Source organism: Branchiostoma belcheri, unplaced genomic scaffold (genome assembly GCF_001625305.1).
Source record: "Branchiostoma belcheri isolate BF01 breed outbred unplaced genomic scaffold, Haploidv18h27 scaffold110, whole genome shotgun sequence".
In the NCBI taxonomy this organism is placed as follows: Eukaryota; Metazoa; Chordata; class Leptocardii; order Amphioxiformes; family Branchiostomatidae; genus Branchiostoma; species Branchiostoma belcheri.
Genome location: NW_017802492.1, coordinates 523762 through 537732, shown reverse-complemented (window position 1 = coordinate 537732; position 13971 = coordinate 523762). Strand labels below are relative to the sequence as shown.

The 13971-nt window shown below is 46.2% G+C and overlaps 1 protein-coding gene across 1 annotated transcript in view; it reads left to right on the top strand.

Moving 5' to 3' along the window:
* The first annotated feature begins 6 nt into the window (after positions 1–6).
* The window catches only part of LOC109486640 (trinucleotide repeat-containing gene 18 protein-like), a 51305-nt gene continuing 37340 nt past the window's right edge, over positions 7–13971 (top strand). Inside the window, exon 1 of the mRNA XM_019790500.1 lies at positions 7–121. The gene's annotated coding sequence lies outside the window, so the exon portion shown is untranslated. The remainder of the gene's footprint in view (positions 122–13971) is intronic.

The window sequence follows — 13971 nt, the reverse complement described above, 5'->3', positions numbered from 1 at the left end:
GTCGGCACTCCGGCAGGCGGGCACCCCGGGCAGGGCGGGCACCCCGGCGGCCTGCACCCTCACTTCGGCCACGGCCACGGGAAGTACGGCTACCCACATTCTGTGCAGTCTCTCGGATCAGGTAAGATTCATTCCTACCGCAACTTCTCCATTGCTTGCGCTGCACCCATTGCCCGTCAGCGCGCCACAAAGGGCATGGTTTAGTGGATTAGGGGACTAATGCATGGCGGCGATCGTGACTAGAATTCCTACTACAGTGTACCACCACCCGTCCATCCACTAGATTTGGAGACTGTTCTGGGAGTTGAAATAATTTGTCGTACAACGCGATCTTGTTCTTTCTCTTTCGGTATTTTCGTTCCGTCAGATCGGGAAGGGAAGTGGTTTTGTGGAATAAGTAGGTTGGCAGACCCTAGGGTCTGACAGCTGTGTGTGTGTGTGTGTCGAGGGGGACGAGTTGGCGTGGGTCCGCGGCTGCGGGGTGTGTCGTTGGCATGGCACGGCGTAGCATGGCTTGCATCCAGAGGTCGCGTTCCGCTGAATTGTGTACCTTGTCAGATTATATGTCAGCAGTAACCCCACGTCCCCAGCATTTTTGCCTTGGAAAGGGCGGAAGCTACGATGCCGTGATAGGTTGCCGAGGCCGTGTTTTTTAGGTGCGGGCGGGTCCCTTGCCGTAATTTTAGACGCGGTTCTTGTAGCGTAACAAATAGATAAGTCGTCGTTAATTTCGGCCGTCTACATTTAAAGCCGTGTCATCAAACATGAGTTACGCCTCCCGTCATTTTCTCTACCTTCGCCATTACAGATCAATAAGAAATTCGCCGGTGCACAAATCGTGTTGATTGTTACCTCGCTGCTGGGACCGCGCCGCCATTGCCTCTAATTGAAAGCACAAGGTTCGATCCTCGCTGATAAGGCGAGGTGATGTGTGCTGTCCGACATGTCAGATCACGGTGGCCTCTCCAAATATCGTCTGTCCAGAGTCTACCGAAAGTGGCGGGAAGGCAAAAATGTGGTCTGTGTCCTGCACACTCGTGCATGGTGTGGGCGGTTTGGAGTCGAGAGGCCCGGTTGAGAAAACAAAGGGATACAGGAGGATGTTTATTCTCAAGCGTGTTGGAGAGCCCCGGAGAGGCCTTGGGGCACGGCGGGTTGGGGACCAGGGCGCGCTCGGAAGGCCAGGCATCCGAGTGCCGTCCGGCTAAACCACTGGTTGAAATTACGGGATCTTTTGCAGGGTTGCTGTTCAAAGCTTGCCGTATCCGAGAAAATTATTGTCATTGTATTTGAGCCGAGTCCGCAGGCGATTTTGAACGCTCCAAGAAAGGGGCTGATCGCATGTGAAATGCATATGTTGCCTATGCAACCCACACCGCGCAGGGCACACCCCGGGGCTATTTATTTTGGCGGTGACAGCAGCCGTACTCACACCCCGGCGTGTCCGGGGATCGCTGGTATGACGGACGCTCTTCTGAGCCTTCCGACAGTCGCTCTGTTCAAAGTTCCTTCCCTTTGGAAGCCATCCAACTTCCTTACATCATCTCAGGAGCTTTTTCTTTGGAGTCGTGTGATAGCTTTAGGAGACTTTTAGACGGTGTCGTTTCTTTTTTCCCCGAACTCTCCAAGGGGTGGCTGTTGTCAAACGGCACAGCGTGACCGCGATTTGATTGTTGTGCACGCTTGAAAGCGCCCAGTTGGCAGCGCCGGCCTGTAGCCGCGGTGTGAATGGCACAAGTCAGCGCATAGAAACAATCACAGCTTTCACACATCGTGAAGAATGACACACTTCACATGGCTGCCTCAACTCTCCTCCCGGGGCGGCGCCCGCTCCAACACACAACGCTCTAGGCTAGCCTCCACCAGGCCTTTCTACGGGAATACGGCTCGTAGGCAAAAAAGAGAATAAAATTGGCCAAGGTAGTCCGGCTGCGGGGAGGTAGTTTCTTTCCCTCCGAACTACGCGGCCAAGTCAAACCCCAAGGTGGCCAAACTCCTCTAGTAAATATTATCCTATGTATAGCCAACGTAGTTAGTCTGATAGAGACTACAACGCTCAAGTTTGTTACAGCACACAAAAAATAAAATAGATCTAATACTAAAGGCCACAAGTGTAAGTTGGACAACAACGTCAAACCCTAATCCATAGATTGTCCCAAATGCAAACGAACCATAGCTTGGCAATCATTCTGGCTAAATTGGCGCGAAGGCTTTTTTTACCTTGCCGAGCGACCTGAGTGCAAGAAAAAATCGCTAACAATCTTCTTACATAATACCAAGTGCCTTATTATAGTGTTCTTATTGAATAAACCTTTTATAAGACATTTTCTTCTTCAAAGACATAAAAGTGCTATATATAGGAAAACTGCGCGCAGAAAATTTCAAGTCGTTATATAACGATATAACGTGCTCTTGAAAGGCTGATAATCATTTGTTCCATGCGTTTTTACCACAAGAAAAAGCCTCATTATATTTCGACGCACAGTTAGATCCTCACTCTTCAATCCTCTGATTTGAAATCTTGAAATCTTGAAATCGCATTTCGAAAAGAAAAGGCGACTCTTTCGTAACAATGTCGTTAGGTTTCAGCATTAGTATAAAAGCTTGCGAAAAATTATTGTAGAACTGCCAACATTCAGTTGCTAGTTACTATTACTGTGAAGAACGCCAGGTTGCTCATAAAAATATTGTTGAAAAAAAGTGAAACAAAGAGGAAGAGGAAGATAATGTCCTTGATCAAATTAAGAGGAAGAACTTGAAAATAGAGGAACATACAAGACACCCGCAGTACTCAGGTACTCAGTTTCAAACACACCACTCAAAATATCAGGAGGACATGAAGATATTATGATAGTAGAAGAGAAGGTGAGGTGTAGTTGTATACTAGTATACTAGTATGTTGTGACGGCAGACAACGACAATAGAGCAAAAAATGTCTTTGCATCCCCTGCCCTATTCCTAGGATAGTGACAAGAGAAACTAGCTCAGATAGCATCAGAACAGGAAAATATAACATACGTGTCTATAGTATCATGTAGAAAGTATTGGAGCGAGATTTGTACTATTTCAGATCCAGTCGGTACTACAACACTTCAATATGAAGACGGCATTCATAATGAAGTGTTTTTCTCTTTCTGTTTAGCCCTTAGGACCCGTAGTGCAGCCCGCCCTACTGACAAGTTGACAGTACAGATATGGAAGCTGAATGTCATCTTGTGCGAAGCTTGATTTGAAGAGCTGGAGTGTAGCCTAAAGGTTTCTAAGCTCTGGTTTTGCCATAGTTAGACATGCACTAGCCTCCATAGCAGTTTTATAGAACTAGGAGTTTGGTGGTCTTCGGCTGTTTTCTGATTAGTCCAGTTCTAAAAACGGGGGTAATTCAACCAGGTCGGCTATGTTGTCTATATGCAATTAGAAAATAGCACATAAAAGCTCCCAACGACCATGAAGACCCCAGAACCCCCCAGTTTTTGGCATGCTATGGAGGCTAGACACGCACGATTTATGTGACTGTTTGGTGTTGTTTGGGTGTGAATATCGTGCAACCGGTTCACGTTGCACCTGAATACGACGCAAGTCGACCTTTTGCCTGTTTTGGTGAGTTGTTTGTTTGTCCTCAGTTGAACAGTTATTGTCAGATTTATCCAAGCATAGTTCCAAGCGCAGATCCTACCTCAGTTCTACCTTTGTGAGGACCGTGCGCGTATTTCCTTCTCAAGATAATTCCCTGCAAGATTCTTTAGTTGTTTGAAATTCGTCTCGTTTTTATCATATTTTTCTACAGTATTGTCTGATAAAGATTCCAAACAAATCAGTCTGTGACTGTGTCACCAGTGCAGTGGAGACAATGTACATTTTCAACTTTTTGACTCCACTAAACATTGAAAACCCTCTGCATGGCATACATCGTACGGCTTCAAATCAGTGAGCAAGCTTGAAACAATCATTACTTCATCAAATGGTCGTTTCTCGTCCATGGATGTTTCGGACCGACGCGGAAGACTTGTAAGCGTTTTGCAAACACAAAGACCCTAAATCTAATTTCAGAGCCCAACAAAGTACATTAATCTCATTGAAAGCCCATTAGTCCAGCATCCATTACACAAGGACGTGTTCCAATATCTGCACCCCACCGAAGGATGGAAAGTGTATTCGACTACTGTAGTACTTCTCTCTTTTGCTGTTCAGATTCTTGTTGAGGAAGAAGGTGGCAATTCTATGGTTATATATAGCCCACAAACTACTGGAGATTTTTCCTATTGTGTTATATAACCTGGCTCTAAAATGTTGACCTAATCTGCAATGATCTTTACGTTCGAATACTACCTTTCCTTGCACATGACAGAGTATTGTGCAGTTCAGATTCTTGTTGACGAAGAGGGTGACAATTCTACGGTTATATAGCCCAAACTACTGGATATGTTCTCCTATTGTGTTAGATAACCTGGCTATAAAATGCGGACGTAATGATCTTTACGTTCGACTACTAGTACTACCTTTCCTTGCACTTGACAGAGCATTATGCAGTTCAGATTCTTGTTGGCGAAGAAGGTGGCAATTCTACGGTTATATAGTCCACAAACTACTGGGGATTTTCACCTATTGTGTTAGATAACTGGCTCTAAAATGCGGACGTAATGATCTTTACGTTCGACTACTAGTACTACCTTTCCTTGCACATGACAGAGCATTATGCAGTTCAGATTCTTGTTGAAGAAGGTGACAATTCTACGGTTATATAGCCCACAAACTACTGGAGATTTCCTCCTATTTGTGTTAGATATTTAAACCTGGCTCCAAAATGCGGACGTAATAATCTTTACGTTCGCTGACTACCACACCTTTCCTTGCACATGACAGAGCATAGAAGTGACCGCTCTGTTGTCGTTTTGGGAAACTAGACTTGCTGATTCAGTTTTACGAGAGGGCCGAGTCGATATCTCGTCCAGTCCCTAAAGATACCGTTAACCGTCCCAAATCCACCAAACCTAATTTGGAGGATCAGAAGGACGATGTAGATCAATCACGCCAACGCATCAGCGCGACCCCTTTCATGGGAAAGAAGAAATATAATTTCCATGCGAGCTCGTGATGTTTACGGGTCCGCGGAGGGTTGGTTCAGTCACCGGGTGTCGGCTGATCCCGGCTTGGTACTTTTTTTGTTCTCGGCATGTTTTCTAGACGCCATGCCGTTATTTTAGCTGTTTACCTCAGGTACTAGGTAGGTTTGCTCTCGGTAACGTCAGCCATGCACAGATGGGTCCAAGCGGCGTTGTTTTTATTTTTATTTAGTCAGTGTTACAGGAAAACAAGATTCGGGGAAACCTTATCTGGTCGTCATGGGAACAGCAAATCATTTCTGATCGATAATTGACGCGGGAAAGAGATATTTTGATTGTCGAAATGGAATTATTGGAAAAATTGGGTTTTCTGTGTCTCGGCGTCTCCCAAGATGCCCGTATATTTTTGGGAAATGACACAAATGAGGTTGCGTGGCAGCGACACTTTAAGATTACATCTCCATGTTTGGTTAAAAGATAGCGTCTTTCTCCTCAGATTTGTGTGAAGCACACACGGTGTGACTTTTAAATATTAAAATGACAAGCCGGCGCGCACGACCCGGGCGCTGCCGACAAGCCGGGGTCATCAGCGCGAGGGCGCGCGGCAACGTTCCGGTTGGCTAGCGTCATGCATGCGGCGAGCGCCCGCCCGACCCGGAGACAACTCTGCGGGCAAACGACCTCTCCCGGCGGGTTTCCCCCGGGACACGGAGGTCATTAGGGCAAAAACGGGCGTCTGAACGCTCCTAGTACCATCATCGGGAGCGGAGAGGAAGGCTTTCCGGTCGCTTGCTACAGAAAAATGGCTGAATGAAGAAAATCCCCTCACCAGACCTGCAGGCAATGGAGAATTATTCAGCTTTGCCTTCGCAAAATGTTAACGTGCACAGGGCTGGCGCTGTGTGTCAAATTCAGACAGGGAAGGAAATATACGACATTTTCTAAGCTGCAGATATATAGGACAGCCCGTCTAGTATTTTCTGCAAGGGCTTTCTCATGAAATTTCTTTGTTTTCATAATATTTAATGGAGGGGATTTGAAATAGAATTGTGAAAAACATGTGTTTTGTCCTCTGTTTATGTAAATAACGTGCTGCTTCATAACTATGCCGTGTTGTCGGTGTGTCTTATTTTAGCGATGTATGTCATCCCCCGAAGGGCACACTGTCTGGTCTGGTATACGGATAGTCGGACAGTTTTATGGAGGTGTGCTGTCGGAGTGTGCAGATGTGTACTGTAACTGTCGCATGTCAACAACTGCCGAGGAAAAAACGCGATCGCAACTCACTGCGAGAAAACGGTGTGTAGCGCAAATACGTCTGTGGCCACTCGTCGAGCTAGCCTCTACCAGGCACCGCGGATGACTGGAAAAATAGTAGAAATTGGCCGAAATAAAGGGATAGTATACCAGAGAAGAGTCGCAAAGTTGGATCTTCTATGGCCCGGGACCTTCTCTGGTATACTATCCCTTTATTTCGGCCAATTTCTACTACTTTTCCAGCGATCCGCGGTGCCTGGTAGAGGCTAGGTCACAACAGCGATGTCCAATTAGTGAAAAAAAAATTAGAAAACGTCACCCGTTCTCCTGATACTGTTATTTTGTCGTAGCGATATTGAAGCTAGCCTAACGGACGCATTATATTTGCTCTCTACATGGAGGTACCTCCATGCTCTCTCTATCGACAAAATTGTGGGGGAGGACATCGTGATCAGTCCTGCCGCAAGCTTTGTGTATATTGTGAAGGCCATCTTTATTCAGCCCCGAGGCGGAGCTTTTATTCATGGCATTAATATAGAGAGTGGTCGTCCACAAAGGTGGATCGGAGAGACTTGAGTGGACCGTCTTTTTGGTTTATTTAACTTGTAAATTTAGTTTTCCTCTCAAAAACTGTCCCGCCTGAAACTGTCATTTGCAAAGGTCGTTCCATGCAGTTGTCGGCACGTGTCAGTGGAAGGGGGAGGGGGGGCAGCGGGAGTCCCACAGGACGTGCTCGGATGCTCCGCGTTCATCGACCGACCGGATTAGACGGATCGTTCGGTACGAAACATCGATGCCAAAGCATCCCCCCGACAGACCGGACAACCTCCCAAACGACCAGACGCTATCTGCGGATTGCTTCAGAAGTAGTACTAGTAAATCCGCCTTCCCAAAAACCTCCAACAACAGCTGTTGCGAGAGGGATTTGCATGTAGAGAGTTCTCACACTTCTTTGGCGAGCCGGTGGGGTGTTGACTTCTAGTTCTAGATCAACTGTCAGGAATGCCGTGAATATTGATCGCAACGGTAGTGAGGATCGAGTGCGAAAGATCAATCGACTCAATCGTAAAACACTTCGTCAAAAAGCACAATTTCCTCTCCTATCAGATCCGGAATGGGACCAAATACCTCAGCCGTGCGCAAAATTTCCTCTCGTAAAAGTGGAACCAAATGCAGAAGTTCGATGGGGGAGTAGAAATAAATGTGGAAACATAATCTTCTGGAAAGATCCCAATTATAGCAAAGAAGCGGTAATTTCCTACCGTGAGCAGAATAGTAATGAATGGAGAGCGCATTGAAAAATTTATCAGCATGCATAGCAATACAGATATTGTGTAAATATCGCAGATCAGTTTGTATGTGCGTCCAATATGGAATATCCGTGCTCATTCGTGTGTAAATTATACACATTGAAATGTTGCACTGTACCTTCAGAGCACAAAAGGAACAAATCTTCACATTGGAACAGAAAACGCCGTCTATTCATGTTCCGAAAAGCTAGTCGCTACACGAAGGACGATTGGAAAGATTAGCCCATGCACACTCACACAAAACAACTTGTGTCTAAACACTAGCAAAATGATGAATAGTGGTATTGTAGAATGTTATTCTCAGTCCCAGTTGTCGCCATGGACAAGTACAATCGCGAATGAAAAGAAGATGGGAATAATCTGATGCTTATTCGAATATTTCTACAGAGGTAAGAACCATTCTGCGTTGGCCCAAATAATAACGTTTACGTCCACAATACGGTCCCATGATAGGCATGTGTACCATGTCGTCATGCGTGGATGTGTGCCCAAGGCTTGGTAGGAAAATATTGACTCAGATTTTTTTGTTTTCTCCACACAGTGTCCGGTAGCATGAAGGAGGTTCAAAGGTTCTGACTATATACACAGCGCGGCTGCATTGTCATGGGAAAGGGGCTGTACTGCCTCCATATAGCTGAATCAATACAAGACCAACGACTTATCGCTATTTCCAGAGGCAATATTTGATAGTGATGTGAAAAAAATGGCCAAAAGTTCCTTCCAGCGACACTAGTGTTCCTGAGCCTAGGGGCTTCATTTTTGGTGCACTGTGACTGTATGTTTTATTTGCATGGAGTTGCTTCTATTTGTAAGCCTATAAGTCTGAAACCCCCCTCTCATAGCTTGCCGAGATTACGGATTATACTGTTTTGATTTTCATATCTGAATAGGCCAACGATCTATTGTCAGCAAAGTCAAGTGCAAAGTTGTGTGCATGTGAGACATCCACACGTCACGTCCCTTGACATTTTGTCGCAAGTGGACATACATTCTTGAAGCTTGAAGCACAAGTGCACTTCTTGCTAGTTCAAGTACGTGCACACGTACGGTTTTTCAGTCTGATACGTTACCAAGAGGGAATACGTCAATTGCACGAAGGAAACTCTCTGAGACTGAGAGAAAGCTATCGCCAGACCTGTTCAAAAGACCTGCCGTCGCGGCCTGAAGCGGACGGCGGTGCCAAGCCCCTGCCGTCCCGGCGACTTTTCGTCCTGTGCACGCTACCAACCCAAATAGAGCCCATCTATAATGCATTGGAAGTCTGTACATTGACGGCACAGGCCAGAATGTCAGTGAGTGTGTGACCTAATTTTGATACGGCTTCTCTAGTCTCCGTTTATAATATAAAACGCAATTGTTGATGTTCCTACGATGTAACTGTGTAACACGATATCATGGGACTTGTCTTTTGGCCACGCCTCCCAGAGGATGCTTCGTGCAACCATAGATGGTGCAACGGAAGGAAACTCAAGCAGCTAGACGCAAAACGCAGACGAAAGTATTTGAACAGTGTTTTTTTTTTTCGCAGACCTTTTTTTTTGGGCCATGTGTAGTAGATATCTACATATGGATCTGCCAGATTTAACTTCTCTTCCTACTTACGTCCGGTTTACATGGAGACAACCGGCACTGGACATCCATCTGACAAACTAGCACTATATTTTCTTGTTCAGTATCTGTGGAACGCAGTGTGCAGACATCCCATTTTGTCACTTTTAGGTCAAGTTTTCAATAGGCTCAGTGTTGTACGTTCCAACTTTGGAATGCATGAGGCAAGTCGGTATTATACAGTACTCGTTTCTGTTGCTTCCCCGTGGTTGCTTCCGTTTCTGTGTTCGCACGGTGACACTGCGCTAAGGAGGACTGTGACTTTTAATCACAAGGTACAAAAAATGGTTCTGTAGCGTGGATAAACAGATTAACTCACACAAAGGCAGCTTCGGATTCGTGTAAACGCGGTGTTCCTGGTAGTTGGTGTGATTTGTTCCTTGGTTCCAGTTCCTTGGTTTCTATGGTCGTCTCTTGCTCCTGAGTTGTCGCTACGTTCATACAAGCCATAAACTTGTCAGAAACCAGCTATAAGCACTGGCGTTCACGGATAAGACCAACAGAGGCCCTTATTGTGTATAACTGGAAAAAAATAAAACGTCTCCATTAGATTGGTTGGCTTTTACGCTAATCCCCCGGTTTGCATGCGAGCCCGTACGCTTCGATATTTCTTCTCTCTAGAGCGGCAGGCAGGTCGCTGTTGCCCGGGTGGCGAAGCACGGAAAGACGGGGGATATTTCTAGCCTCCGCCAGGCCTTTCTACGGGGATACGTATCGTAGTATTCGGCAAAAAAAGAGAGTATAAAATTGGCCAAGGGAGTCCGGCCGCGGAGAGGTAGTTTCTTTCCCTCCTTTCTTTCACTGTGCGGCCAGTCAAACTACAAGGCGGCCAAACTCCCCTGGAAAATACAGTCTGGTAGAGACTAGGGTATTTCAAAGACCTATGTGCCTGGCCCTTTTGCGTATAACGCTTTATCGTCAGACAGCCGTTGGACCGTCGATCACGATGTCGAACTTGCAACCACGTTGACTTTCCTAACAAGGTACACCGTGTTTCATATGCACCGCACGGGTCAACCTACTGGGAAACATGTAAGGAAAGACATTGTTATGACTGCCGAGCAAAGAGAAAGAAAGGATGCTTCCTATTTGCTCAGAACATATTTACAAAGAAGCACATATATATGTATATAACGCACAATTACAAAGAGTACCGCCATCCTTACAACAACAATACCGCACGTTCTTTGAAAAGAAGCAGCCAGCAAATCATTATCTTCTGCTTCTGTTTCTGCCTGAATATTCCTCCAGGGACCATCTGTAAATGTCTGATCTCTGAGACGTACGCAAGAGCTTTGTATCCTACAAGCAGGTGTATTAGTCAGATAGCCGAAACCCTTTGCTTTACTATATAAAGCTAAGGTCCCAATTACGCCGGTGCCCGTCGGGGATGTAGCCCCGGCTGGCCCCGGCCGGGTTCAGGAGTCGAGCGGGCATCGGCTGTCGTGGTCACAAATAAAAGTTTCCTTCAGTAGCATTTTGTTAGAAATTTTGTCACCCTCTTTGGTCGGTATCCGGCAGGCCCCCGGCAGGTACCCAGCAGATTCTCTGACGATGTCTTGTATTGACCTATACGTAATGCAGAACTCACGTATTTGTTGTGATCATTTGATCTGTGAGGTCACACATTTTACCCGGGTTTACGAAGTACACACCTTTATTCTGTTCATCTGGTCTGTGACGTAAGAAATGTGTCCCGGTGGAATGCCGGCAACCGGAGGGGTACCTCCCGGTGTTCTCACGATGAGGTCACGGCGTCTTGTTGTTAGCGGGGCCCGGGTAGAATTTAACTCAGAATTAAATTCTTATCGGGGCCCCGACGGGCCAAAAAATAGCCCGGTAGCCGCAGGGTGCCCCGCGGGGCCACGTCGGGGTCCCGCCCGAAAGTGGTAAAAAACAGCCCGGGAACTACCCGCCAGGGCCCCTTTTCCCAATTGGGACCTTAGCTTAACACCGGTTACAAAGCACAGTTAAGTTGATACAAAGTCATATTCAGCTAGGCCAACTCTTTTGACATTTCTCCACAAAATCTGGAGAAATATGATAAGGGCATTTGGTACCGTTTTTTGTGACATCATAAATCCACATAAGAAACGATCAGTCAACGTCCGTTTTGCAATATTCATGCTTATAGTCTTCAAAGGCGTGGCTGATACGAGTTCGTGTTCTGTTAAAAAGGCGATATAACTTTGTTAATTGGAAAACTAGCGAAGTAGATGTGCCAAGAGCACGATTTTAATTTGCGATTCCCGCGAGCATCCGTACTTTAATTCCCAGATCTGTCGGAGCTAAAGTTCGGCGTGCCCTGATTGTAACGCGCAGCCTACAGTTGGAGTTGTTCGTGACTTGTCTACTCCACATGCGATTCGCCCTCCGTGCTGTATAACCTATAGAAAGTCCCGCCTGATTACTATTGGGTCGGTTAGCAGCCCAGTTGATGTCCCTCGCGAGGCCCACAACGCCCCCTTGCATAAACCCTCTCCACTATACACACCAGATTAGGGAAGCCTCGAGGGCGGGGTGCGTCTCCCCCTGAGGCCGGGTCACCCTGTGGGCTGCAGGGCCTGGTGGGCTGCAACCGTCTGCGGAGTTGGCTCAGACACGGGGTCGGTCTTTTTTTGGTGGGCGGCCCGAGGCGTTCGTTTAAAAGTACCGGGACAACTTTGGAACGTTTTAGTAGCCTGGGGTAAGAGGAATCTTTTTGTTTTTTATCGCTGGTGCAGTGGACAAAACGCCCCAACAGACACGTGAATATTGTAGGGCGGGGGGAGATCTTTTCCGTACCGGTAGAGAATCGTACGTACCGCCCTCCCCGCGTTTCAAGCAAGAAAGGGACTGGTTTCCGTCACGTCAGCCGGTCACGTTTTCAATCGACCAGACGGAAACAAAACCCTTTGTTTTCTTACCAGTACGGCCAACAGCCCTTCCGTGTTTGGGAACAAGAAAGAGGGGAAACTCGCCTAACAAAGGAGGCAGTATGCTTATAGGAACCAGGTGTTGTGGATGAATGGCTGGCATCTTAACGTGGCCATTCAAGCGGTATTACGTGACAAGAAAGGAAGGCAAAACGGTAAAACTAGCTATGACAAATACAAGTTGCATGGGTGACCGTAGTTCTGTTATCTCAAGCCTGTACTCGCTGAAAGGAAGGGAAAAAAGGACTGGAGCCCATAAAATGTTGTAAGGAGTAGTCGGAAGTCCAGGGACCACAGCAAATTGTCTGGTTGTGATTTTATTTTTTACGACTCGAGCAGGTTGGAAAGAGACAGCGATTTGGCCAGATAACAAGGATTCCAAACCTGTCTAACGATTTTGTTGAAGTCACAGACACCGGTATTCTGCCGTATACGACGTCTCCTGTGGGCTAGAAAACAGCGAATAGCAGCAGACGTAAAAACACACCGTTGTAGTGGTCTTGCAAGACCCTTACGCCGAGGAACATTATTCACAGAGGAAGTTTTTAGTGTCAAAAGAAACTAGGCGCTACAGTCCTAGCCTCTACCAGGCGGCAAACTGCCCTCTCCAGCAGACCAACTCCCTTGGCATGCTATCTCTCTATTTGGGCCGATTTCTACTCTTCCCAGCCGTTTCCCGAAGCCTGGTAGAGGCTACTACAGTCCCACATCAGTATCGACCTGTATCCCAGAGCAGTAGATCCCAGTTGGGTTGTAAAGCGTCTGGAATCAGGTAGAGGAGCGCAGCAGTGCTTGCTTGCTAACGCCGTTTCCCTCTCTCCCCTCTTGGCTGCACATACAACCTCCACATCATGTTTCAGCAATCGATTTTTGCGGTTTTATGACTCACACTCTCGTCAAATCCCACGAGATTCTCACCCATTAGCTTACAACAGGTTGTTGTGGGATTCCGCTGGTATGTAGTGTTGCATGTGAACGCTCTGCGCGAGCTTTGAGACTTTACCAGGCTTCGGGAGACGGCTGGCAAGAGTAGAAATCGGTCAAATAGAGAGATGACAAGCCAAGGTAGTTGGTCTGCTAGAGAGTACATTTTGTAGCTCCCGCTTGAAGCCTGGTAGAGGCTATAGACTTACGTCTGCCTAGCTCTAAGTAGTGTCATTTCACCAGACTGCATGGGAAGAGTAGGGGGCCTGTTAGACTGTCTATCCCTGTAGTACACTTCCAGACAAAATACGACCATGTAATGCACAATTTGTGCAATTATTTGCCATCCCGGAGGAGCTGGACAGAGCCTCTGAGTCTGCCGTCACAACTATCCACCACAATCTACATCAATCTATGATTGCGCCACTCGCTCCCAGCAGCTCTTCGATATAAAGTTTAGGGAGATGAATCGGGCGATCTGATACTATTGTAATAGCGATGCCTTTCCCTAGAAACATTCTTGTGTCAGAAAAAAAAAACTCAGATGGAACAGTATATGACGTGAGCGTTTTATCTAATAGAAGGTGTCCTCTAAAATGAGTTCCTTGAACGTAGCATGAGCTTAGAAAAAGATTAGCGATCAATGTATTAACGATGTCTAGCCTTTGAAGTTGTTTTTAGTCATATATCAAAACAACATACATACAATGCAATGAACCATCACAATAATTACACAATAATTCAAATCATAACAAATCACTGATCATAATAATAACAATATTTTGTATCGTAACAAATCGTTGATCATGAAAATAATCATAATGATTCAAATCATAAGTCATTGATCAGAACAAAATCATAATGATTCTAATCATACCAAATCATTGATCATAACAA